This window comes from Cervus elaphus, chromosome X (assembly GCF_910594005.1).
Source record: "Cervus elaphus chromosome X, mCerEla1.1, whole genome shotgun sequence".
Classification (NCBI taxonomy): Eukaryota; Metazoa; Chordata; class Mammalia; order Artiodactyla; family Cervidae; genus Cervus; species Cervus elaphus.
In genome coordinates, this window is record NC_057848.1 from 37,562,873 (window position 1) to 37,587,058 (window position 24,186).

Genomic DNA, 24,186 nt, shown 5'->3' on the forward strand with positions numbered 1-24,186 from the left:
TATTTTATTTAAGATTTTTTTTTCATTTAGTCTTAAAAGAGGATATTTGCTATCACTTCCCTTCAAAGCATCAACTTAAGTGAACTTGTGTTGTTGTAGACATTGAAATGTGTGTAGACTCCTTCAAATTTGTTGGTAAGAAAAAGAAGTCCTCATTTCTTTGGTTTAATGTTACAATCTGTGACAGACTGATTTGTATTTACCAATGTAGCCTGACTGAAACATATTAAATAAGCATAAGTAACAGGTTATTCATAGTAAGATGGGTAAGAAAATATCCTTCAGTTGACTCCATTTCCATTACAAGTGAAGCTTTGTTAAGAGAAGGGAGATCACTTAGACAGGGAACTGATGCAGGTCTTAATTCATGTAAATATGTCATGATGAGAAGAGAGAGAAACAAAGTCTGACAAAGAGAAGTTCCCATCAACAAAACAAATGATTGGTGCCTATTAATCAACTAAGTAATTCTTGATGGTCAACTTCCCAACAATGACAATGATATTAGCAGTGGTGGCAGTAGTGGTAGTGTGTTTTTAATAGCTGGTTTTGTTCTGCCATGCTAAATTTGATGTCTTCCAATATATGTAATCTTAGGAGATAGTTTTGGTTAAGGAAGTGGTTTTGGTCAAGGGCTTGCCAAAACCCCTATGGTAAATCTGATACCATAGATGAATCAAAACATAAGATATAGAATTTATAAGTCACATTATCCAAATAGATTAAACTCAGTTGACTATGTAGTTACTGAGGAAGATATGGATATCAAGCAAAACAAAAATTACACAGCTTTGTGAGTTCTGCAGTGAAATTGATCATTGCTTAAATTTTTATGTTCAAGATTTTTCTGTTAGGTAGCATCTTACAGTAAAATGTAGACTTCATTATTTGTATTATCTAATGCATATACTTTAAAAGGAAAGTGCTATCTTTTTCAAATAGACTGAAAGGTTTTGTGGAAGGATTTTTAGGGAGGAAAAAATCACCATATTTCAAACATCACCAATAAGTACATTCCTTTTTATCTTTGTTATCCCATCTGTAAGGCAACTGTTAATAACATTCAAAGGGGATTTATAAACCAAGCATTTTTTCCCCCTTTCGAATTACAAATTCTAGTTTAAAGAGCTCATTCCCACCTTTGAGATGTATGCTTGGCTCCCCTGTGTAATGGAGTTGCAGCATATGTCTACTTAATGTACAATGTGTTCATTGCACTCAGTGAAATCAAGAAACAACAGCTCCCCGAACTAAGATTAACTTTACATCATACTGAACAAGCCTCACTTGTAGTGAAGCTTTATGTGATGATAAAACTACTTATTGAGTTCCATAAAATATTTTTGAACATTAGTTTAAATTTTGTCTTTAAAAAAAATCTGGTAGCTCTGAACTAATAATGAATAATAACTCTTGGGACTAGAGTAAAAGAATAGAGTCAAATAAACCAAAGCAGGTCACTCAGTTATACAAAGATAGCATGATAAAGTATATATTTTCCAAACCTTCACTCTAGGTTCTAAGCTTGATCTGATCTTGATTAATAACTTATCCTTTATTCCAACTTGTCATATCCTGATGAACTATATCACTTCTGACATAAAACAATAGTGCAATCAGAACTTAGTTCTAAGGCTTCTTTAGTATGATAGTTCACCTGAAATTCTTACCAATTTGTTCAGTTACATAAAATGACTAATAGGGAAACAAAAGAAGCTGCCCAAAACATTATTTTCAGGTGTGCTTCAATTTGTTTCTTATGCAAGCTATTAGAGAAAATTTTCTCTGTGTCAATCTCAAGAGTCTCAGGCAAAGATGCTACTGGAAAATACTAAAGTCCATGCACACAGTTTATATAGGTTAACCAAAAACTAATTCTCCTTTTGTTTAAAGCTAACATTCAATTTGTGTTCATCAAATCCCCATAATAACATTCAACTTAATTTACCTCTTGTAACCATACTCTGACATTTTTTATTGAAGTACAGCTTGATTTACAATATTTTGTACAGCACAGTGATTCAGTTTTTTACAGATTATACGCCATTAAAAGTTATTATAAGATAATGGTTATAATTCCCTATGCACTACAATATATCTTTGCTGATTTTATATCTTATATACAGTCATTTGACCCATTTTGTATAGCATTCTAGATTTATAAAGAATGCTAGTATCCCAGCATAATGCTGTTGTTTTTATGATAACAAGCTTCCCAGAGAATATTTTCCATGAAAACCAGTAGTTAGCAAGTGTACCACATTAAAAAAAAGTGTCTTGTGGACTTGGTAAGAAGCTGCTCTTTCCTGTAGCAGAGCTAAATCAGTGGCAGGCCTGCAGTACATAACTTCCTCAGTGTTTGTTTTTCAGAAAATTCCCTATTCTTTTCTATGCCCTATAACTAGATTGATACTGCATTTATGGATTCTGCAAGATTTAGGATTCTAAAGAGCTTTAAATGGCATTCATTAGCTACCTGTCTTTCCCCTTTCCTCACACATGACTCTGTAACATCCCCACGAAGTGATTAACCTGTATAGTGTTGAGCACTACAATACTGGAGAACTCACTACCTCCAGAAATAGCTCATTCCTTTTACCAGTTCAGAATGTTATAAAATGCTCTTGTAAAGCCAGGTTCTACAGGCTCCACCACTAATTCCAGTTTTATCCTCTTGTGCTTGTAGTTTCTTTCAGTTCACAAATATTTGTTGAATGCTTAGTTTGTGTCAGATATTATACCAAGCACTGAGGGGATAAATACAAGTAAGATATGAATGCTGACCTTAGGAAATTAAGCATCCTTTTTCCACCAAAAAAAAAAAAAAAAAAATCTCTCAAATATTTCGAGTCAGCTAGCATGTATCCCGAGTCTTATCTTCCATAGGATACAAACCCATAGTTCATGATATAACACGCTTCAAGTTGCCTACTGACCTGAACATTCTTGTGGATAAACTCCAAACTACTAATTTCCTTCTTAAAATATATACCTGAAAGCACCAACTAGAGTCTTGTTATAGTCTAGATCTTTCTATGAAAATTTAAAAAGTTCAAGATAAAGCTATGTTTCCTGGCTGACATAGCATATCACACTGACTTGTTCATCCTGATGATGACTAAAATTCACCAGTGTTTCCTTCTTCTGTTTGTGCAGAGGATATTTGGTACTTAAAGTTCAGCATATCAAATTTATTCCTATTAAGTTTCATCTTGGTCCGTCCTAACCTTCATGATCTCTTTGCATGATGGACCAATTTGGTAAAATATCTTCAATGTTTATATTCAGGTCATTGAGACTTTCAGGTTTTAGCAGTCCTCTTCTTGATTTTTTCATCCTAACCTCTTTTGTGTCAACAATTAGTAGTTATCATTGTGCCCAGTATTATGATAGATGAGAACAAAGGAGATGAAGAAAAGTATATGACTAAATCCTTGCCCCTGAAATACTTCTAATTTGGTTGAGGAGAGAGTTCTTACAAAGAGAAAAGGAAGAATTTGATAGCAATGTAATTAGGTGTGCCTCATTTGAAATAAGACAGTAAGATTGCTTTACAGATCAAGAAAACTAAGCCCATTACTTTAGAGATGACTCCTAAACAACCAAATGTTTTGTTGCATGACAAAATTACTACAGAAATGTTGCTGTGCTGTGCTTAGTCACTCAGTCGTGTCTAACTCTTTGTGACCCCATGGACTGTAGCCCACCAGGCTCCTCCATCCATGGGGATTCTCCAGGCAAGAATACTGGAGTGGGTTGCCATGCCCTCCTCCAGGGGATCTTCCCAACCCAGGGATAGAATCAAGATCTTCCACATTGCAGGCAGATTCTTTTATCATCTGAGCCACCAGGGAAGCCCACAGAAATGTTGAGTAGGGATCAAAGTGGTCCGAAATAGTTAGAATAAGTCACAGAAGTTGCAAGAATGCTAGTTCTGGGACTGAGTAGTCTTGAGTTAGGAATAGGAAAAATTACTGCTGCCCTGGCCTTTCAATCTTAGTTTAATTTGAACAAAAGGCCCTAATTGCCCTCTTTCTCAACCTATGCTGGAAGAGTGAAATGCATGCATAAATAAGATGCATTCATCAAACCATAAATGGCTCCATGACAACACATGTTTCTCTAAAGAAATGACATTTACTAGTTTCTAGTTTTTTCTCCTTCTGGGTGAGACTGCTAGATCCCGTGCCCTTTCCTACTCAAACTTGCATGAATAGAATGTTGTTTTTTAAATACATATTTGGTTACTAGAAGCCACAACTACAAGAATGTCAGATACAATTGAACTGAAGCAATTACACTTGTATGAAAAAAAAAATAAGCACAGACTTTTAATCTTGATATACCTTTTTATTCTGAGAGGTGACAAAAATATGTAGATGGGAACTTCCAAATCCTACCAAAGGGTTTTTAGTTTCTCCTCCCATCCTTGAGGGTATCAAGGAACCAGAATTGATCATTGTTTTTTGCTAAAACAGGGGATCTTTCCAAAAAGAAAGTGCACTTAGAGAAAGACTGACATGATCAGAGACTGCCCCCTGCCTTCCTATACAGCACATAGAGTTCAACTGCTTTGTTTTTTCATTAAAAGTAATCAGAGCAACTTAGAAAAGACTTCATGTTTAATGAGCCATCTCTAAGGTTTTGTTTTGTTTTGTTTTGTTTTCCTATTCAATGACCCTGCTTGAGAAACAGTAAGAGATAAATTTGCTGCGTAAAATATTATAAAAGTTTATTGAGAGTATGTAATACCTCAGCGATGCTCATTATGGATATGATTCTGAGTTTTTCCAGGTTGGAATTTCGTATTCCAAAACTATGAAATGCTAAAAGTATTACTTTATACAATTCTATAATTACCAAAAAAAGAAAACCCTTCTGGTTCTCGGGATTTGTTTTTAAACTGAGGAAAAGAAATATGGGTGGAAAGGTTCTCAAAATGTCTCGCATTTATGTCTTGTGGTAAACAAGGGGCGGAGGGAATCTCCCTGTACAATTTTTGTGTAGCTTCTTTTGCTCTGCAAAAATACCTGCCTTGAAGTATTTTTCTAGAGCCAGGTCACACATTTTTAAATTGATCACAAATCTTTTAGGTTTGTTAAAATAGGGCTCTCTGAGCATTGAACTTTTGCAGTCAATTAATATTATTTACAAGGAAGTTCCCCAAATCTTATATGAGGAGGAACTTTTTCCTACTTAGTAACAATCTTCTTTAATGTGTCCCTGAATTTTTAAATCAATAGGCTCGGGGAGGTACCTATTTGAGGTAGGTACCTATTTGAAATGTCCCTCGTGGGAAAGCTGCAAAAGCATGTCTATATTTTTAGAAAATGGGCGCGTTTTTGGAAACTCTTTGGGGACGCTGGGGTTTTGCATCAAAATCGGACTTCGCAGTAAATAATTCCCCTTTCCAAGGAAAACTTCCATAGACCTAAGGAAGGGAAGGGAAAGCCATGAAAACTTTGGCCTGATTCCCCAGGACACTTTAGGCGAAGGTTGGAGAAAACCTCTTTGTCTACGATAGAGCGCGCCGGCATGTACCTGTTCCGAGTTTGCCTGCCTGATCTTAAAAGTGCGCGCTAAATTTCTCCGTACACTCTGTTCTCCCGGCTAGTGTTGCCAAAACCTCCAAGGCCCATCGGATCCGCCAGGGCTCGGCTAGCCGGCCACCTAGGGAACCCGAAAAGGCAGGATGCGCCGCCAGGGCCAGGGAAGCGGAGCCGGCGCTCTGGGCTGAACCGGGCGCCCCGAGCACGGCTGCGTCCCGGCTCCGGTTAGGTCTTCTCGGTTTCCGGACGCGCGGTGAGCGCCGCTCAAAGGCGAACTTGCCTGCCTGGTTGTCTCCCCGAATTCGGAAACCCAGGCGCGCTACAGCCACCGGACTGGCTAACTTTCTCTCTGCTGCACCGGGAATCTTCCCATTCCCTGAGTGACCTTCACCTTGGGTCCCTTCGTCACTTTTGTCCTTCTAAGGGAGAGGGAACTTCCTAAAGAGCCAGTTATGTATTAGTAGTAGTAATGATAACGGTCATAATCACTGTTATTATTATTATTATCCTCATCACCTTCCTCCTCACCATTTTTATTTGCGTCAGCATCTCTAAGCCTAACCGGTTCCCCCGGGAGCCGCTGAGAAGGAAAAGGTCCCTGTCTTCGGCCGATGCTATCTCTGGCTCTTGGCTCTGCAGTCTACTGTGCCTTAGCAAATACATTAGAGGTATTAATATTTACACTTGTTTCTTTTAGTAAAACCAATGTCTCAGCCTCCGACAAAATAAACCTAAGTCCCGCCAGACAAGCCAGGATGAAGCACTGCGCGTTCATGGGGATTGAAGAAGAGAACACGGGGCATTTTAAAAGATGAGTGCTTAATTAATTACTTAAAAAGACACGCTTTTTCTCTTTGATATTTATAAGTTATTATTCGCTAACAAAGCATTTCTAACGATGTTGTACAGTTCAAGAACTTGGCAGCGATGCCGCCGCCACCTGTGCGGCATCACACAGCATTCAACAGATGCTTCACGGAAACTGCAAAGGGTTTTGCTTGGCGAAACAGAAATTGGGTGTGGACTTTGGCAGTATGTTCACTGCCAAATTAAACTTCCAAGCCCTGCAAAGTGGCTCAATTCAGTGGGGATGGAGGGAATCGGAAGATTCCCTATTGGAGCAGAAGAACCAAAAGCTCCATTTACAAATCGGAAAATCAAGGCACAGAGAGAAGTGATCCAAGATCCCTCCAGAATAGTGAAGGAGCCCGAACCTTACCGCTGCTCCCACTTCCTTCCCCATTCCTAACTTTTAGAGCTACTGAGGCAACCAGTCCCCTCAGCAGCCAACGACTCCCTTCTCTTCTGTGCTCCGTGGGGTTCGATCCTCCAATCTGTTGCCCGTCCCCTGTAGCCTCTACCATATAATCGCTGCTCTGCCAACTGGTCCCAAGTAGCAGAACCAGAATTTCAATCTCTTCCTTAGGTCCAACTACCTCGGACCGGCTGGGAGCCAGTTCCCACTTCTCTCACCACTTCTTATCACTTCTCCTATAGAGGCACGGAGCCTCCGTTGGGACCTGAGGCCTCTCACTTCCATTCCCTCTTGGGAGAAATCTGCTCTCCCCCTTTCTTGGTGGCAGCATTGCTACTACTGAGTTTGGTCTTGGTGACCCCTGAAGCGGCTAGGCCAAGGTGGCCCCGACCGCCCTTGTCTGTGCTGCAGCCTGGACGCTGCAGGCACCTGCCTGGAGCCCCGGGAGCCAGTGAAGAAGAGCTCTCTTTGCCAGGCTACAGCTCAGCTTCTGGGCCAAAAGGGAGCTTGGTGGTTCACCCCGTGCCCTGCTGCCTTGACCATGTCATGGCAGCCCTCGCAGCGGTCAGGCAAACCACTTGGCTGTGGCCCACGAGGTCCGAGGGGAGAAATAGAGGCAGCCCCACCTTAGAAACCCCGAAGATGTTGCCTCGAGGGTGTCATTCTAAGCACTTAGCACAGGGCCTGTGGGTTCAAGAAGGGAACAAAGTCGTGCTGTCTTGGGGCACGAAGGCCAAGTGCTTTCCTGTCTCTGTTCTCTGCATTTGGGGCTGGGGACAAGGGTGGAGAATGGACACTTAAAACAAGGCCAAGGCCTTTCACACTAAACGTGCATTTGATACTGTGAATGCCTCAGTTGCTCGGCTGGGGAAAGGGGAGGGAGTTTCAAAGTTCTTTGGAACTTCCAAGACTTAAGAAGTGTTTGTTGAACCCAAATGGTCAAGGGTGTGGGGGGTGTGTGTGTGTATTCGTGGAGGGGTGTTCTTTGAATCTTTAGGGGCACATTTCTTGAGAGCCACCCCCGCCCGTGACTGACCCTAGTTCCCCCCAATCTCCAGGCTTCTTGAATCAAGTTAATCACCACCACCACCACCACTGAGTCTCGCGCCCCCTGCCAGCAGGCTCCAGTTGCACTAATAGACGGGTTCAAACAGGCCAGGGGCAGTGGAACGCTGAAAGCTGATTGGCCACTCTTGGCTCCACCCCTCATCCCTCATCAAGCCCAAGAGCGCTGTGCAGTTTCACCAGCGCTGGGTAGGCGCTCTGGTGCTCGCCGAGGACGCTCCACTCCTCGGGTGCACCGATCTTTCTGATCCTGCCTTTGGAGCAGCTAGATTGGCAGCCTTGGCTGCTCCGTCAGCCTGCCTGCCCCTAACCTGAGATTGCATATGAACTTTTCTTACCTATTCTTGCACAACGTTGTCGTCGGAGTCGTCGAGATCGTCGTGGTGCTCGCTTGATGGCCTTCGTCCGTTTAGAATAGTGTAGTTAGTTAGGGGCCACCAAAGAAGAAAGAAGACGCGAATAGTGCAGAGATGCTGGAGGTGGTCAGTTACTATGTTCGAATAAGATAGGGGAACAAGAGAAGCCAAACCTATCCGGGGGGCGCACGGTGGCCCGGAGGAGGTCGACTCGCCGGCGCTTGCTATCGCGCCGAGCTCCCTCCATCCTTCCCTCCGCCGAGGCGCGAGATTGCGGCGCGCAGCGCAGCGCACTGACTGCCTCGGGCTCCGCTGGGCGATTGCAGCCGAGTCCGTTTCTCGTCTAGCTGCCGCCGCGGCGACCGCTGCCTTGCCTTCCTCCCGGATGCTTGTGGTAAGTTGGAGCCCCGGGCGGCATTGCTAGCCAAGACACTAACGGTTTAGGCGGGGGATGGGGTGGGGAGCGGGGACAGGTCCCGGATGGTTGCAGCTTGCAGGACCGCACTGACCCGGGCGGGAGGTGAGGGGCGCACGGGGGCGGGAGGGGTGGGGTTGCAGGGACTCAGAATATGCAGATGGCCGAGACTAGGGTCCCTGGGAGGAGAGAGGGGCTTAGGTTTCACAGGAGGGGCACCGGAGTGTCAAAGGAGGTTGAGAAGGGTGGGGGTGGGGTGGGGGCGCTCGATGTGGGAAAGCGCTGGGCGGAGGCGCCGGTCTCAAAAACGAGGCGCCTGGGAAGCCGAGAGAGTAACTGAAGGTGGGCGGGGGGTCTCAAGAAGTCAGGTGGGAGGGAGGAGAGAACGAGAGAGAGACTGAACGTGGGTGTCTCTGGGTAAAGGTTCAGGCTGCGGAAGGTGCAGCTGAATTGGGGGTATGGTCTACGTTTAAGAAATCTTATATCGGGCAAGTGGGAGGGGGCTCAGGGGTTGGGATAGTGGGAGCGGAGGTGGGGTGAAGGATCCTCTATTAAGTTCTCATTGAAAACCGACCCTAATTTTCGGAGAGTCTCAGTGAACACCGATAACTCAGGGGAGATAAACACTGCGGATCTGTGTCTTGGTGTAACAGCTGTTGGCTGAATTTGAGCAGCGCTGCTGATGGTCACGTAAGTTTAAGAGGAGAATATAAGGGCATATAGCAAGACTTTTTATTAGCTTACCTAAGTCACTTGGTGACAGTTTTATATTTTAAAAAGGATTGCCGAGAAGTCTCCAGCGCTCCCTCGTATTCTGTATTCCGGTTCCTTTATTCGGTTTAACCTGACAATCTTAACAACGTACCTTGGAATTGCTAAACATGAGAACAGGTTGCCATTCCTGATGCCACATAAAGTTCGTCATTGCAAAACGTGTCTGTGTGTCTGTTTCTTTAGTGTGCCGTGCCCTTTGCTTTTTGCTTCCTGTTGAGTAATATGCGACCTGAGGTGACAAACGTGTTGTGTCCGAGACCCCTTTAAAGCGACGGTGCTCCCCACTCAAATTCAGCGGGTGACATTCGGTACTTAGAGAATATCTGATTTGGTCAAGAATCACTGTCAGTACTGCGCAGTTTCTTCATTAATATTTACCATCACAAGTCCCAGCCATGGAAACATCGGATTGCGAAGCCGCTAAGTTGCATATACCTCTCACCACATACATTTTAAGCAGGCTAACGGAGGGAAAACCTTGTTCTAGGGGGAAAAAGCGTTGAGCTAAAATGATTGGAGTTAGGGGACGCGCTGCGCAGTACGTAGGTAACCTCTGAGTTCCCCAGTTTGCAGACATCTGTGACCTCACACACACACTGGTGCAAAGGACATCTCTGTTTTTGAGTTGAAGTTTATTGATACATAGCAGCCATTCTGACAATTAAAATATGAACACAGTAGAAATCAAGTGTTTCTACATATGTACAGACACAATGAAAAAGGCCAACTGACATGCCCCACAGGGGGAAAAAATGATTACCATGATGATTGCATTTCTTTTGCAGTATTTAAGTCACACTGAATACCATCCTTTCGGAAAAGTAGAATTTCTTTGCACCCTGATGCTTTGATCTTTGAGAGTCATCTACCTCTCCCCCAAGGAAGGGAGGGCAATTACATAATTTTTCTATATTTTGGGGAGACAGGTTATAGAATATTTAACTGTACTTTTCAGTCCCTAAATGTTCTTCTGGTCTTTGGGAAGGAAATAAAATATTTCTTTATTTCGTCCGCACTATTTTTTTTTTCCTAATAGTTTTTATCATCTACAGCAACAAGCCCAACGCAAGCCCTGACATTTGGAAGGTGGATAAGGTTTGTGATTGCAATGTCAAGGTAGGATCTGGGGTGCTTAAGCCAACACTGACAGTGTTTTTCTATCTGCATAATCTAGAGATGGTTATTAACCTTTCCCATGCTTTCTTGAGAAGTCTGTATCTAGAGTTGTCATGGATGATAGTGATGAGTTTTTCAGATAATAACATGACGGGCTTTGATTCAGTATGAATTCGTGGGAAGACGGGTGAGAACTGACATTTTTGCAAACCTACAGGATACTAGGCATGGAGCGAAGAGCATTACATATATACATTATTTCTCATGGTCTTCATAGCAAGCCTATGAAGAGGAAGATACTCCTATTTTATTGGTACCATTGGATTTTTCCCTTTTATTTCTCAAGGTATTCTTGTAGGTTAATTTATGGCAGTGAAATAAGAATCCTTCCTTTGTGCTTTCAAGGTTATGTGAGAAGTACAAGGTTATTTATTTAGCAATAGAAATAAAATATAAAAAACTAGCATCTCTGATATAATGCTGGGCTAATCTATTAAGTTGGCTTAAGCAGCATTGGCATCTCACCCACAGAGGTTTTATAGATGATAGATTTCTTCTTTGGAAAATAAACTTTAAAATCATGTTAGATTTGCAAGATTATCATTGCTGTTTGGGACTTAATTATTTAGAAATATTTCTGCATTTACTGGTAGATAAACAAATCTAAATAATAACCTGAAGTCTGCATCAAACCCCAATTGTTTTACTATTCCACTTATGTCCTTCAAGTAAAATTATTATTATCCAATTAAAGGAAACACACGAAACAAAATTTGAGTGAAAGATTACCAGTAACCAATATTAAGTATCCTCAGCTACTCTTATTAAATTGTTCAAGGCCTGAGATCAAACAAGGTGACTGTTACGGATCCCATTAGCAAATAAGCCCCAAGTTATAATGGATACACAAGCTCCAGACTGTTTGGCCCATATCATGAAAGAATCTCTCACTGCCTTCCTTTTCTAGCAGTTTAGTACCTCACAAAATGAGACAATATAGTACTTGTATTGAGATTACTTCAGTAGAGGATCTGGTAAAGCTTAGTGATATAACAGAGAAAACAATAAATTCTGTCCCACTAATGGTATGGATAACCATAAGCAAACTAAGAAAACTTAACCATAAGTTTGGGTTAATAATGTATTAATTTAAATATAACACTATATATATATATATATTAATGTTATGTATTAATATAATAGTATACTAACTCCATGTGTGAAACACATAGATATTAAGCATTTTTAAAATTATTGCACAAAGCCATGCTTTTTATTATTATTAATTTGTCACAGTTTCAAGATACCTGTTATTTTATCTACAAGTTGTATACTTTTTAATTCCAGAAACTGCCAATAACCAGATTAGTGAGTGTTCCATCAATCAATCACTCCATCTCTGCCTTTCTTCAAACTATTTTAAAGCTTCCTTGTATACTCAGAATATTGCTGCAGAATAGCCTAGTAATCACCATTTTGACAAATAACATTGACCTCAACCAAGAGGTTAACCTACACTATCAGTCAGTCAGTTACCAGCAAATTTAATATTCTTGCTCACATGCAACAACTCTTTAGTCACTTCTGAAATCTTAATGCACAAATGATATAGTGAAATCAGGATTTCAAATAAGATGTACATGAGCTGGAGTCTTAATTATGTTTTGTCTCCCTGTATCCAACATCTCTACTTCACCCTACTTATTCCTTCCTCCCTTCAGCTGTGGTTAAGATTGTGCCATGTGCAGTTTATGGAGATATTGCTTATTATGACATTGTACATGTAGTTGGCATTTAATAAAGTTAACCTTGCTAATTAAGGTTAGCCTTCCTTGATAGCCCAGTTGGTAAAGAATCTACCTGCAATGCAAGAGACCCCGGTTTGATTCCGGGTCAGGAAGATCCGCTGGAGAAGGGATAGGCTACCCACTCCAGTATTCTTGGGTTTCCCTGGTGGCTCAGCTGGTAAAGAATCCACCCACAATGAGGGAGACCTGGGTTCGATTCCTGAATTGGGAAGATCCCCTGGAGAAGGAAAAGGCTGCCCACTCCAGTATTCTGGCCTGGAGAATTCTGTGGACAATATAGTCCATGGGTTCACAAAGAGTCAGACACGACTGAGTGACTTTCACTTTCACTTTATTCATAGATGACCACTTATATGGTCTAATTTGAAAAACACTAGAAAGGCCTGTGGACTCCCAAACTAGTGGCCTTCATGCTGTTACACAGTACTTGAAATTCTACATTCAGGAACTTCTTTCTTTAATTTTAGTCATTGTCTCCTCTAATACAAGTATCCACTTAAAAGGGTAACCTTTTATCATAACTAAGCATACAGTTATTGACAGCTATCAGAAAGACTTTAGAACTGCATTATCCAATACAACAGCCACCAGCCACATGTGGCTATTTACTAAGAATACTGGAGGGGGTAGCTTATCCCTTCTCCAGCAGATCTTCCCCACCCAGGAATCAAACTGGGGTCTTCTGCATTGCAGGGGGATTTTTTACCAACTGAGCTATCAGGGAAGCCCTCAATATAAATTTAGAATACTTGAGATTGAAAAAAACTTATAAATCCAGTCCCTCAGTGTCACAGACCACATTTCAGCTACTCGACAGCCACATGTGGCTTCAGCTCAATTCAGTTCAGTCGCTCAGTCATGTCTGACTCTTTGCAACCCCATGAACTACAGCACGCCAGGCCTCCCTGTCCATCACAAACTCCCAGAGTTTACCCAAACTCAAGTCAATTGAGTCGGTGATACCATCCATCCATCTCATCTTCTGTCGTCCCCTTCTCCTCCTGCCCTCAATCTTTCCCAACATCAGGGTGTTTTCAAATGAGTCAGCTGTTCACATCAGGTGGCCAAAGTATTGGAGTTTCAGCTTCAACATCAGTCCTTCCAATGAATACATGTGGCTAGTGACTACCTATTGGACAGTCAGATATAGACCATATCCATCATTGCAGAAAATTCTTTTGGTCAACAATGTACTAGAAAGTAGGGGCCCTTAGCTTTTTCACAGAACACTTCCTCTATGTAGACTCCTTGCTTTAAGCAAAACCTGGATTTCTCCTACTTGGATTGCTCCTGAAGGATCTCTCAAATGAATGTATATTAATTCTTATACTCAACCTTCCCCCACTTCATTAATCTTATAACCCCTCCACACGTAAAGACTTAAACTAATGGTGAAACTCTCCTAGTTCCATTTTTTTTTAACTTCCAAAACACTAGGACATGTCTCTTCCACTCTTATTTAAACAATATTTTATTGAAATATCCACCATTCCCACATTTATTTCTTGTCTCTGTTGTGTACACCTTCATGGAGATTTTTGGGATCTGGCTTTTTCTTACTGTTCGTTTTTAATTTTTACATCCTCTGGAGACCAGTATCTATGAAGATTGCCAGATAACAGCTAATCTCATAATTCCTTGACCTCTTATTTCCCATGGTCCTCAGCTTCAGACCCATGGCTACACCTGAAAAACATCAATTTCTAAAAGTTTAAGTTAAGAAATACTACCCTCAGATCGTGACATTCAGGCCTCACCCTGCCCCCACTTCTGCTTCTCTTGTACCTGCTCTTCAGTCTCATCAAGTCTTCCTGGGCCCTTCCAAAATTTCTTAGTTATAATGCCCTCTCTTGGCTCCACTTCATTTTCTTCCTAGTCAGTCCTGTGTTTCTCATCATGACCCAATATGCACCCCTCATTGCCATTTCACTGTCTGCACCTTTTACCTCCACTATTTTGAGTTAATCTATCCTATTTTCTACTCTGATTGTGACCACTAATGGAGAAAACTAATATAACTACACATTTATAGTCATTAAAATAACAAAGCTTTCCTCTGACTTGTTTTTCTATTAAATATTCTTATGAGCCTGTTCCCCATCCCATCTACAGCCATACTCCTCTATCAGAGTTTCTTTTGGCACATGGGAAACTGTTGAGGTATTCAGCAATGACCAATTCATCTGCCCTAAATTCTTAAACATATTTCTTATTATTCAAGTCTAAGTGACTCTAAGAGGAAGAGATCATCTGGTGGAGAGCAAAGGGGTTACATTTCTGACAAAAGGAGGGAGCAATAGAGAAAGCAGAGCATGCAGAGTTTGTTCAAGGTGCCGTGGGGACAGCCTGTACAAGGTGATGAGCCAAGCCTGGGAGGAATGAAGGTGAGTAGTGAATGTGACCATCCAAAGAAAATGAAGCAGCTTGAGGTTGGGAGTGAGGAACAAAGGGTGAGCATTCAGAGTTAACCAGAATTATTGGCAGGGTATGGAGGTAGACTCAATATAAAATTTTTAAAAATCAAAATTAAACACCATTGAGACCAAAGACAATGTCAACTAATGTCTAGAAAATAACAGGGTTCTAAAAATTGACCAGGACTCTCTTTATCTTTTCTTTTTTTAATATATAAAATAAGATTATTGTGTTTAAAATCATTAGTAGATGCCTGTGAGTAAATGTCACAGTGTGAGTAAATGTCACAGTGTTCAAATCTTTATATACATGTATTTTAAACTCACATCTCTCTCATTTTATCTCAGTAATCAAGATTGAGTGTTTTCAGGTATGGCTTTATAGAATCAGGATAGGAAGACTTGCCCAAGTTAGCAAGTAATCATTCTTCAAAAAACAGGTATAAATGATGATAATAGTAGCTGTTAATTATTGAAAGTTACTATGTACACACATTTCTAAGAGATTTACATGTATTACTTATATGTCTCACAACTACCCCATGAAAAGGTACTACTAACATCTGCAGTTTGCAGGTGGGGGAACTGAGGCACCACAGAGGTTAAATAATCTGCTCAAACTAATTGACCAAAATCAAGCTTAAAACAAGGCAGTTTTGATGCCAGAGACCATGGTATTAAGCAGTAAACTCTACTCCTCTGTTTAGGAATTGATTAGTTTTTTTTTTTTTTTTTCCTACTGTAATCACTGGTGTTTGGTAGAACAGATTTGCATATGAAGATGAGGATATTATTACTGACAGTGCCTATTAATCATTCATGTGCCGCTTGGCAAGGTGAAGATAGGCATGTAACAGTTTGTTTGGAAATGCAACTACCAATACAAAAGTAGAGCAAATGAGAAAGAACTGTTAATACTAGGGGATACAAGGATAGGAAACCTGAGTGAAGCTCAGTGGAGTTGCAGACATCATTTTAAGGGTGAAATGAAATCAGAGACATAATGCTATTATATACAGAGGATAAGTGCAAAGGGTTAGATGTCACTATAGTGAGTTGGACATACACTCAATGTCAGAGCAAAGCCATTAAACTTTGATCATTTATCTAAAGTTGCCTATTTGGAATTGAAATAGAAAAATTTGAAGTCCTAGAGGTCAGAGACCAGAGTGACAGATGGGTCATTAAAAATCATTTATTGTATTTCAGAGATATTTAAAAGGTTTTATGACCCCATTTCCCATGTATTACCTTTTCACACTGGCATCCAGGGAAATAATGTGATAACTCTGACTTAAAACATAGGTATTATAAACAGTAATAGTCAAATTTTTTAGCTTACTGATCTGAGCCCAGGTAGAAAGACTGTATCAGAGTACAATATTTAAACTAAAGTTAATGTAGGGTAGAAAGAATATACTAAAAAAAAATTCTGTATACTTAATCAAAAGTTGATTTTACTACTTCCATTTATTACTTAAATTTTAATGACATAAAACTTGATTTGTCATCTAATGAGTATTTATTACTAGAAATACTGAAGTCAGACTGGAGAAGTCCAGTACTGTGGTATGAGCCTCCCTTCTCAAATGCATCTGAGTTCTACCTGATCTTCAAGATCTGGCTCAAGCCCCCACCTCTTGCCTGAATCTTTTGCCCATTTATATGGCAAACTCCTTGCCTATAGTAAGTAATCAATTAATGTATCTTGATTGATGTGTTGCCATATATGATATCTATGTCTTTATCTATATATGTCTATGTAATCTCCGAGGAATATATGTTTCAATGGTTAAAGCAAAAGTGAAAGAAGATAAAGGAAGAACTAAAGTAGAATTTTTAGTATACCCGCACAATAGTATATAAGAACTCAAGGCATCTAAGAGAATAACAGGTTTCTCTGAAATGATTACAGGCAATCTCTCTGAACATGCTTTAGAGCAATTAATAAATTATAAATCTTCTTAAAGTAGTTAGCTAAAGCTTAGTCCTATCATTTATTTTTCCACTTCACAGGAAAATATACCATGCTATATATATACATATATATATATATATATATGTCTGTGGAAATGTGTATATGGGCTTCCTTTGTGGCTCAGCTGGTAAAGAATCTGCCTGCAATGTGGGAGACCTTGGTTCGATCCCTGGGTTGGGAAAATCCCCTGGAGAAGGAACGGCTACCCACTCCAGTATTCTGGCCTGGAGAATGTGTATGTGTGTATATATATGTATGGACATATACATGTATATATGTCATGTCTTGTAACAGAGAGACACCACGTTCTATTGGCCACATACATATCTGGTGAAGATGTGCTCAATGTTTAGGAATATTTCCACATTCTGGCTATAGAATCCCCTTGTTATTCAGCCTTTAATTAGCAACTTCAAAGGTGTAGATTCACTCCACAATATGGTTTGACAGCTTATAGAGAAGCAGAAACTTTAAAAATAACAATCCCCAAATGTCTTTGCAGAAAATAAATTTATAACCAAGAGCTTTATTGCTTCACTTTTGTAATGTGATAGGAATTTGGAGGTTACTATTAATGAATTGCTTTGATAAAGTCATTACTCTGTCAGGGTTTTTTCATCTTAGATTAGAAAAAAAACAGTTAAAATTAATTTAATGCTTTGTGGCTTGTTCTAGCATTTTTTGATTATTCACTGATTCTCAAACAGTAATAGGCCCATATCCTATATTATGTAATGTCAATCTGAATGAGATTCAGAGAGAAGTTGATGACATTATTTTTGGTGGAAGTAAAACAAGAATATGGGACCTTGCCAACAAATATTTTTTTAACCAAATTTTAAGAAACCATAATTGAGCTGGCTTCTCAATAGACATTTCTGTAGTTCTTTCATCATGCTTCCATACCTATTTTTTTTAATCACTATGCAAATGGAAAAGAATTTATGATACATGGTGGAAGTATAAACTTTCAAACTACTCACTGATACAATGACTCCTTTTTCCCTTTTGGAAGATATAATTTTTAGGATAGTTATTTCCTTTAAAATTTTTTTTATTGTGGTGAAATACATATAACATAAAATTTATCATCTTAACCATTTTTGAATGTAAAATCCAAGAATATTAAATAAATTGACATTGTCATGCAACCATCACCACCATCTATCCCCATAACACTTTTCATCTTGTAACACAAACTCTATACCCATTCAACAATAACTTTCCATTCCCCCCTGGCGGTAGCCTCTGGAAGCCAACATTATACTTTCTCTCTGACTCAATGGCACTTGTTCTCCAAAGTTTTGAGTTAGTATGGCCTACCTCAACTTTTCCTGTTTCTACTGCCAAACCTCGGTCAACTTAAATTTTTTTTGCAAGTAAATTTACAAAATTCACTATCCATGTTTATCTGCCAAATTAGTCAACTATAAGATGAAGGTTAGTTTAAAATCCTGTGAGCACTGTGGATTTTAGCAAGTCTTTGTTGAGGGCCTACTACATGCGCTATACTTTGTTGGATGTTAGAAATATTATACAATACTTCCCTAAAAAAGCTAATAGTTCTATCATAGAGAAAAGGCAATTCCATATACTTATAAAACTCTTCAATTCATGGTACAGGTTTTATTGATTTCTCTCTTTCCTACCCTCCCATTTAGGAGGAATGAGGAAAAAAATGGGTCACTTACTCTACTTGGATCTCAGTTTTTACAACCATAACATGAGAGAGTTGAAGTAGGTGATCTTTCTGTAAGGGTCCCTCGAACTAATTTCTTTGTTACAAACAAGAACACAGAAACTACTGAAATTAAATGACTGATATTCCAAATATTATACATCTAGAGACACAAATTGTATGAATATATAATCAAGGAAAAGAATATGGAGAAAACTCCCACAAATTTTGCCACTGTAATGTAAATAGTTGGCATTTAAAAGTTAAAAACATTGAAAACCTTAGAAGATAGTATATTGTTCTAAAGTAATTTGATTTTTTTTACCTTAGATTAGTACCATTTTCAGAAAAGCTGACAAATTTTCATGTCCACAGTGGATATTCTGAGTGTCTTGATTCAGAGTGAAGCAATAGAATCAAATAAAAGTACACAAATTTCTGCAACATAATATGGAATACAGTTATGGCAACACTTATATTGTTAGATATTTTTTAAAAGACCCCCTCCTCCAAAATCATGTTACTTTCACATTATAAGTGAAATACTGCTTGTTCTTTCTGCACTGGGGTCATTCTTGGATCACCTCTCTTCATCTTATTTTCAATTAAATTCATCAATATAGCTTCTGAATAATTTTTGGAAAATGTTGTTCAAATGTGTCCATTGTTTTCATTCCCATTGTGATTATAGAATTACATGGCCAGTGCTTTAAATCTCACTTCGGACAACTTCCCAATTCCATGTTTGAACTCTGCATGCTCCCCACTTCCACTACAATGGCACAAAATAATGTTGCCCAACTCCAGATTCCAAAGTAGCTGTCAACTGCCAAGATGAAATAGACTATAAGGTGGGTCATGAAGTGATGATCTCCAAGGCAATGGGTAACATTGAAAAATGACTGCAAATAGTCTCATGGTTCATTAAGAGAAAACCATACTGTCTTATTATCAAGGCGAGGGGGTGGGGGGCAGATGAATATACTATGCAGACTATAAAGCCAAGAAGCAATGCTTAAAATTCAAATGTTATGATTTTGTGTATGTATTATAACAAAACTCCTGGCCATATAAAAAAGCATCTATGTTGACCCCCACATACATAAGAGTACTAGAATTTGAATTTCAAATTTGAAAGAGAATAGACACTATTGTTTACACCACTAAATACACTGGACTGCACTTTGTTGTTCATATTTGGATTTTGGCTTTCAGGATCTCCTATGTGCCAGCCATGGTGTTGAAAGTTTTATATGTATCATCTAACTTTTTAATTTGAGTCTTATCTTTCTCATTGAATTATGAATTCACATAGGACAAAGATTATATATTATTCATGTTTATACCCCCCCCACTACCCTCTGCATACATCATTACACAGTGTGGGCTTTTTCAATATATATTTGTCGAATAATTAACATATAAAAGCACACGAGCACTGTGGGAAAAGATTTTATGGTGTAAATTTAGAATTAAATAACCTGGGTTCTAGTCTTCTATGAGTGTCTATGTTCTCATCTGTTAAAAAAGTGAATCTTATGAAAATTCTAATGGTTTTTTAGTTCTGAAAATACACTTCAAATAATAATGCTCAGGTAGCTGATTTTTATAACCCAGAAAATAATGGTCGTGAGTCTTTACATAAGGAACCTTTATACAAGCTAAAGCTTGTCCCTCACTTCAGGTCTTAAGCTTGTCATTTCCATCATTTCCACTCATTCATTCCAATGTCCTACATTTGAAACAATTTATATTATTTAAAAATTACTGAGTAAAAATCTCTCTTTTTGTCTTTTATTACATACAATAAATTTAAGAAACCACTGGTTATCAATAACAAATTAAACATAATGATTTTTTGATGTTTTAAGATAAACTGTGTACAGTTACAAACCCTCTACAAGTGAAGTTATTTAATGATTTGATAAGATGGATAATACCCTGCTGTGTCTGCAGAAACCATGGTTATATCTTATAGTTATTCTAACAGACATAAGCTAACTTCTTTAGGCTACAGAAATTATGCTAAAGAATAATTATCATTGATTTATTTTCTCAGTGGATTCTCTAATAAGATCTCTATGTAATCTTGAGTGGTGAATCATAACTTGATAACTATTTTACTTTTTGAAGGATTTAAGTTGTAAAACATTTTTTTTTAATTTAAAAATGCTTAATAGATATACAAAGTTGAAAAAGAAGTAAAGGTCAAGTGGATCAAAATGCTTCAGCAAAAGTCTTCTCAACATGAAAGTAATGCAGAAATACAAACTATTCCAGTGATACATATTGTCAACCTTGGAACATCAATAACTCTTTTACCCATAGGAAGGAAGAAAATTAGAGATATTTATGTTTCCTAGTTTAAAACTTTCCATTATTTTACCTCCTATAGCTATGTTTCAGGAAGAATAAATACACATCACATGCAGAGAACTCAAAATTTCTTGATAACACCACATAGTTGCTAAGACAGGTACATTTTTTTAAAGATCAACTGAATATCTGTTATATTCTCTTTTATCACTTTTTATATTTTCTCTTTTTAATTTTCTTTATTTGCTACTATAGATTTTTTAGCCTAAGAGCTACTCTTTCACTGTCCTTTCCCTCCTTCCTTCTCTCTCATTATTTATCTTACTTTCTAACACAGGCAATATATATAGCAGAAGTATTTATAATAAGTCACTGAACATCCTTATTATTAACTACTTTCTTACCTTAATAAAATTTACATTTATAGAGACTTAAATAAATAAAATTTATATTTATAGAGGTTTAGAGTTTTAAAATATCTTTATCCATTTTCTCATTTCATTTTAATCATAACCGGGAGTTAGGGCTTCCCAGGTGGCTCAGTGGTAAAGAATCCACCTGCCAATGCAGGAGGCACAGGAGATGTAGGTTTGATCCCTGGGTCAGGAAGATCCTCTGGAGGAGGAAATGGCAACCCACTCCAGTATTCTTGTCTAGAAAATTCCATGGACAGAGGAGCCTGGCAGGCTACAGAGAGGACTGTGCAACTGAGCATGCATGCATAACAGAGTTAGTGAGTTATTATAATGATTATACAAATGAGAAAACTAGTGATAAGAAAGGTTAAACCACTCATCCAAGATAACAGAGTTAGATGTATAGCCAGGATTCAAATAAATCCATGCTTTGTTCTTCAAAATTTTAGTCTATTTCCAGTATACCCCCTTCCCCTCACACCATGGACATTTAGTTCCAGAGAAATTTGGGAGTTCAGAAATAAATGGTACAAATATGAGGGAGAGAGAGGGAAGCTGTATTATTTTGGGATAATTAAAGAACGTATGACAAATGTTTATTTTTCTACAGAGGAGCAGACATTCATTTGCATATGGTCAAGGTTTAAATAAATACAGGCTGATTGATGAGCAACATGCCTTTGATAAAAACCTAAAAAAAAAAATCCAATCTCTTCCCGCAGAATAAATTGTAAGGCTAGCTGTCCAGTTGTACTTTAGCCAAGGATGGTTTCTTGAAAGTCAATCAAGCCCTCTTTGATTTCCTCTTTCAATATTTCAATCGAGTGTTTCAACCTGTCTTTTTCCTTATTTTATAACCACTAGCCCTGCCACTGTTCAAATTTCCTGTGATAACAAGAGCCCTAATAACAGAAAATACTTTGTATGGTTGAAATAGCATTAAATACAAATATTGGGAAAGGCTCTTTTTTTTTTAGAAGAAAATTCTGATAAAGTATAGGTGTTCCTATTAGTTCTCAAATAAAATTTGATAGACTGTTGAATTATTTCACTCCAAAGTCAGTTTTCAGTGGATAATTTTTCATGGGGATTTCATTAATATCTTGCTGAATATCAACATCGTCAATGCTTAGTTTATGATTGAGCTTCCTAATTAGAAATTATCTCATTCCTTTAATATATTCTTAGATTTAATTGGACACATAAGCTATTACTTTATAAAGGACTTCACACGAAAAGAAAATTAGTGAACAGATATTCATCTGGAGGTCTTTAATTGCACTTTATATAATCCTTTTCCCTTGTATCAAAATCTATCTTTTATGAGGAGTATTCAGCTTATTCTATTTGTATTTACAACTCCTGAGTCTTTGAAGGTAACCCCAGATAGCAAGAAGGAACAAAGGAAGGGTCATTTATGATTTGTTCTTGACTTCTCCTTGTATTTTACTTTGATCTCTAATTACATCCCCCTGAAAAATATCTAATTCCTTTATTACCATCTTTAATGAATCAAAAGTTATAACATTTGGTATATAATAATTTCAAAAGAATTATTCAAACTTTTGTCCTCAGCCAGGTTTCAGTCTGTGGCACTGGAGCCTATTTCAGATCTAGCTGAGCAACCACGTAGATTTTTAATCATCATCACTAAAAATGTATTTTTTGAAGCTTAATTATGCCTGACATTAGAAAAACATGGCAGAGAATATAGTATTTATTTTTAGGGACTCAAAACTGTCAAGCTAGTATTTAATGAACATTTCTTGTGTGTTATAATTCCTACTGTAGGACTTATATTTTATTTGATAAGATAAAAGATATAGACATGCAACAAAAATTGAGACATTATATAATGAAGTAATAAATTATGTGCCATATGCAAGTGAAGAAAGAGAAATAATTAAGGGCATCTTATTGTAAGACAGGAACTGAACTGGAACCCAAGGGTAACCAGGGTTTGAATTGACACAGAGGAAGGGAAACCATCCAAGGGGTGGGACATTCAGGTTACATACACAAAGTGAGAAAAGTCAGTTAGGGACTAGGTACTGATTTAAGTATATTTAAGTTAATGGTGAGACATACACCATCAGATGATGGTGGATCTTTGGATAGCTGAAAATATATTTTATCTCTGGAGACAGGTCAAGCCTGGAGGTAAAGGAATTTAAAGCAACTCATACCAGTCTGGTTTAGCTGAATGTCAAAACTTTCTAGTGGAGAGAAAGTCGTATAGAGAAAAGAACAAAGATCCAAATTTTAAGAATTGATTATTCAAAGCTCTGGAGAATATCTAAGGATCATATTTATCACAGAATCTTCAAAATGAAGCTCCTAGTTTTTCCCCAACTTTATTTTACTTCATTTAGTGATTGTTAAGTTTCTGCTCTGTGCAAGACATTTGACAGTACTCCAGGGCCTCCCAGAAGAGGAAATAATATTTACTTCTTATCTCCAGTAGTTTAGAGTCTAGTTAGAGCTACAGTATATAAACTTTACATAAAGGATTTGGCAGGAAAAGGCCACTGTTAAATTAGAGAAATTTCAGGGAGGAACATAGATAAAAAAGAAATTGTGTGGGATGTTTTGAGAGAACAGCATCGAAACATGCATATTATCTAGGGTGAAACAGATCACCAGCCCAGGTTGGAGGCATGAGACAAGTGCTCAGGCCTGGTGCACTGGGAAGACCCAGAGGGATCGGGTAGAGAGGGAGGTGGGAGGGGGGATAGGGATGGGGAATACATGTAACTCCATGGCTGATTCATGTCAATGTATGACAAAACCCACTACAATATTGTAAAGTAATTAGCCTCCAACTAATAAAAATAAATGAAAAAAAAAGGAAGTAAAAAAAAAGAGAGAGAGAGATTGCGTGCTTAGTCTCTCAGTCCTGTCCAACTCTACGCAACCTTTGGACTGTAGCCTGCCAGGCTCCTCTATCCAAGGGAGTTTTCAGGCAAGAATACTGGAGTGGGTTGCCATTTCCTCCTCCAGGGGATCTTCTCAACCCAGGGATCAAACCCTTGTCTCCTGTGTCTCC

General features: G+C 38.5%; 1 protein-coding gene across 3 annotated transcripts in view; it reads left to right on the forward strand.

The window, feature by feature from the left end:
• Positions 1 to 8,047: 8,047 nt before the first annotated feature.
• Positions 8,048 to 24,186, forward strand: part of HTR2C (5-hydroxytryptamine receptor 2C) — a 329,358-nt gene continuing 313,219 nt past the window's right edge. The window contains exon 1 of one of the 3 annotated variants that reach the window (XM_043896129.1): positions 8,048 to 8,619. The gene's annotated coding sequence lies outside the window, so the exon portion shown is untranslated. The remainder of the gene's footprint in view (positions 8,620 to 24,186) is intronic. The other 2 variants (XM_043896128.1, XM_043896130.1) reach the window with 2 other exon arrangements.